Source organism: Erythranthe guttata, chromosome 8 (genome assembly GCF_056151865.1).
Source record: "Erythranthe guttata isolate IM_541 chromosome 8, IM_541, whole genome shotgun sequence".
NCBI lineage: Eukaryota > Viridiplantae > Streptophyta > Magnoliopsida > Lamiales > Phrymaceae > Erythranthe > Erythranthe guttata.
In genome coordinates, this window is record NC_142540.1 from 2,591,312 (window position 1) to 2,595,883 (window position 4,572).

Sequence of the window (4,572 nt, forward strand, 5' to 3'; positions counted from 1 at the left end):
AGACGGATCCCGCGGGCCACCGGGAAATGGACCATCTAGCACATCCGGATCCACTCGAGTATAAGGTCGACCTCCACGGGCCCGTCCTCGGCCTCCACGACCTCTACGACCTCCACGAGCTACAACCTCAGTCTCGTGAACGGGGGCCACATCTTCCTCCTCCTCCATAGCACGAGAAGACCCAACATCGGGATGTGGAACTGATGATCTGGCTGCACCAGCTCTCTCAGCCTCTCGCCTACGTCGTGTAGACATAGTCATGCGCTCGCGCTCGCGCTCTTGATGTTCAGCCTCTTCACGAACTGCTCGCATAATTGCACTTGATTTCCCTTTGCCTGCCATCTGTTAAATAAAACACTATTAACATCAGTCTAAATAATAATAATAAATAAAATAAATCTTGAAAAAAAAAAATATGAACTGTGCTGTTTCACTGTCATTTCGTGGACAAACACACGAAATTAGTGCCTCTATTTCGTGTAAGAACACACGAAATACAAGCACTGGTTTCGTGTGTTTGTCCACGAAATGACAGTGAAACAGACAAAGTACGTACGTTTCGTGTACAATTACACGAAATAGAAGCTTACATTTCGTGAGATTTCTTACGAAATGTAAGCTTTCATTTCGTGTAATTGTACACGAAACGTAATAAAAACTAACAAATACGTCTATTTCGTGTACAAACTCACGAAATTAACCCCTTCATTTCGTGCGTTTCTACACGAAATGTAAGTTTATTTCCGAAAACTTTCGAAAATAATCAAAATACTCAAAACGTATAGATTTTCGACGAAATTTGTTAATATACTACTATAAAAACATTGGGTCAATGATTTCGAGTTCGAATTTTACCTTAATCGTTGTTGAATTGCTCGTTTAATCCGCAAGAACTCGAAGAACCTTGGATAGGGTTTGAGAGAATTTTGAATTTTCTTAAGAAAAGTTACAAATGAAATAAAGTCGCACTGCAAGCCGGTAAAAGTTGTTCTATGAATAGCATTTCAGTTGACATATATATGTATTTATGGTACACCACTTTGAAGTGGCAAGTTGGCAAGTAGTGGTAGCTAGTGCAGCCAATTAATATCCCAAAACACCCTCTCAAATTTTAGTCTCTCAAATACACCCAAAGGGTTCCTACAAACAAACAACACGACCAAAACGGTCAATTTCTCCAATATATTTATACATATATAGTTGACTAATCAAATCAAAACTTTATGAAATTATCAAAAATAAAATAAATAATAATAAAATCAAACTTTACGCGGCACCACGCCTTTTCAGTTACAACTCGAGTCATGTTTCCACATGACAATTCATTCCTTAAACCACGACGTAATTAACACTAAACACACTGCTAACTAATTACATAATCAACCACAACCACAATTATTAATTAATTAATCCATCAGTATCGTTTTTGTCATCCTAATCAAGGACTAATCCACAAGTTCATCCATTAACGAATAAGTCATTCATTTTGACATCCAAATTTACTTCTATTTTTTTTTATTTTTGCCTATTTTAATTCCAAGACCCATGAAATTATTTCAACACTAATTAATTAGTAAAATTGTTGTTTTCCTTTAAATTATAATTTACTGATGTATTAATTGATTTTTCTTAATTTTCTATGTAATTATCACTCTTAATTTATAGATAATTACTTGAGAAAACAATTAAAGATTATTATTGCAGTCACTTTTTTCATTTATTAATTTTATTAAAATATGTATAGAGTCAATTGGATGAGACTTTATTTATATCCAACAAACTAAACCCACAAAAAGTATACTTTGAATCGGGTAATTAATATAAATTAGGTGGGATGAATGGTGGCTTAAGCATGAATTAATTAAGGATAATAACCCTTGCATAAAGTTGAAAAGCATGTATTAATAATTAGTTGATCATTTGGACCTTCAAAAGTCATGCCTAACAAATCACAATCTGGGCGGCGTGGTGTTTCTTAAATATCATAAATGGTCATCTTAATTAAACATTTTTTACTACACAATTAATAATTAATAATTAATAATTAATAATTAATAATTAATAATAATAAACCACGTTTTCATAACTCTACAGCAGATTCCCGCGAAATATCCTTCCAATCACGTGCTTTTTAATTTTAGCCACCAAAAAATCTTTCACACACGTTTGCGTCACCTATACATACACTGAATCCACACACACCAATCCTCCTATAAATACAATTCCCCCAATCTTCACACACTTCATTGTTTTTCTCTCTCTCTCTCTCTCTATTTTTTCTTTAAATTGAAATTAAATTATTCAAACAGAAATCGAAGAAAAGAGAAGAAAAAAAAAACCCAATTTTTGATTTGATAGATATGGATTGGGTGCGCGGTGAAAAATTGGGTCATGGGAGTTTCGCCACCGTGAGTCTGGCGGCGCGGAGGAGCTGCGGCGGCGGCGAGAGTGCTTCTCTGCCTCCATTAATGGCGGTCAAGTCTTGTGGGGTTTCTCACTCTTCGTCTCTTATGAGCGAGAAGCTTATTTTGGAGGAATTTGAAGGCTGCCCGGAAATAATAACTTGCTTCGGCGAGAGATTTTCGAACGAGAACGGCGAGAAATTGTATAACGTGCTGTTGGAGTACGCCGCCGGCGGCTCTCTGGCAGATAAGCTCGAGGGTTCCGACGGTCGGCGGTTGCCGGAATCCGAAGTCCGGCAGTACACCAAGGCTTTGCTTAAAGGGCTTCAATATATCCACAAGTATGGATACGTTCACTGCGATATCAAGCTTCAGAACATCCTCCTCTGCCGCGACGGCGGAGTCAAGATCGCCGATTTCGGACTCGCGAAGAGGGCCGCCGCCGTGGGAGGCGATTCTCGCCGGTGCGAGCTGCGGGGGACGCCGATGTACATGTCGCCGGAGATGGTCTCCGGCGGCGAACAGGGTGCTCCGGCGGATATTTGGGCTCTCGGGTGCGTGGTGTCGGAGATGGTCGCCGGATTTCCGGCGTGGAGATGCTCCGACGTGGCTGGGCTTCTGATGAGAATCGGCGTCGGCGAGGAGGTGCCGGAGATTCCAGGAATCTTATCAAAGGAAGGTAAAGATTTCCTCGGTAAGTGCTTCGCCAAAAACCCCACCGAAAGATGGACGGCTGAGATGCTCCTAAACCACCCGTTTGTCCAAGATCAATATTCCGATTTCGGCGGCGCCGCCGCCGAAGATAAGATTAAGACAACCTCAACTTCTCCGAGATGCCCATTCGATTTCCCGGAATGGGTTTCGTCAGCTGCGTGTTCAATTACGTCTTTGCCCTCGACGGTTGATTTTCCAGAATCTGGCCTATGGTTCACCGAGGAGTCAATTTTGAAGGAAGGGTCGTCGTGGTGGTCCTCCACCGCTTCCACGGCGGAGCGGCTGCTTGAGCTGGTCACCGAACAAGTACCTGATTGGTCTGTTTGCGACGATTGGGTCACCGTCAGGTGACGGTAACGGAGATACAAATATTTAGTCAATTTTTATTACTAGGAAACAGACAAGTCAGCATCAGATTTTTATTTTTTTTAAAGATCTTCTGATTTTCTGATTAGATTTTTCTTTTTTTACTTTATTCACTTTAATTTCAGTTATAAATTTGTGTAGATACATAGAATTTAAGCAGAAAAAGGCTCCAAAATCTGAGCCGCAGAGTGTACAGTGATATACTTTAGTTTTGTAGTAAAAGATTGCGGTATGAGATTAATTTATTTAATATAATTTATTCTATTTAATTTAATTTAATTTAATTTATGGTATAAAAAATTTAAATATGATGGAATTTGTTGTGATAAAAGAAGATTTGAAGTATGGTGGTTTAATTTGGATGTTTTAGGCAACTGACAAAGCAGGCCTGATATAATCCCCAATTCCCCACTGCTTTAGTTTCTGATTTTCTGGGCTTTCTTTTTGCTGCTATCTCTTTTGCAACTTGCTACTTGCAATTTCCATTTATATATATATACTTTAATGAAAATTTTATATTTTATTGTAATTGGCAAAAATATTTAGTTTCTTGCATACCAAAAAAAATAGCACTAAAAATATTAAATTGCATTTATTAACTTTAAAAAATAATTCAAGTTACATTATGCATGATTTGTTGTGTTTCGAGGGTACAAAAATACAATTAATGTTTTTGTGAACGTGCAAAGTGCCGGGACGGTGTATTTCAAGTGTGCAAAGTGGGATTGAGGTCTAGGGGTGGAAATGAGCCGAGGTCGCCTTATTTCGTGAGCTCGAGCTTGACGAGCCTATTAAGCTCGTGTGTTTCTAAGGAGCTCGAGCTCAGCACTACCAATTTTTTTCACACTTATAAGAGAAGTAATATTTTTTTTTATGTATTATTAATAATATCCATTATTATATATTATTATTATGTATTAAAAATTAAATATAGAAAAAAGGTAAAGCTCGCGAGCCGGCCCGTGAGCTGTCGAACAACTGAAATAAAGCTCAAGCTTAATTTTTCGAGCTCAAGTACGAGCTTTTTTCGAGTAAGCTCCGAAAGCTCACGAGCCGGTTCGACTCATTTACACCCCTACCGAGAACAACA

General features: G+C 38.6%; 1 non-coding gene across 1 annotated transcript; it reads left to right on the top strand.

Annotated features, from left to right (window-relative positions):
- The first annotated feature begins 2,220 nt into the window (after positions 1 to 2,220).
- Positions 2,221 to 3,737, top strand: LOC105972994 (mitogen-activated protein kinase kinase kinase 20). The gene has a single exon (XR_016033062.1). It is a non-coding gene; the product is annotated as a mitogen-activated protein kinase kinase kinase 20 (transcript).
- Positions 3,738 to 4,572: the final 835 nt, after the last annotated feature.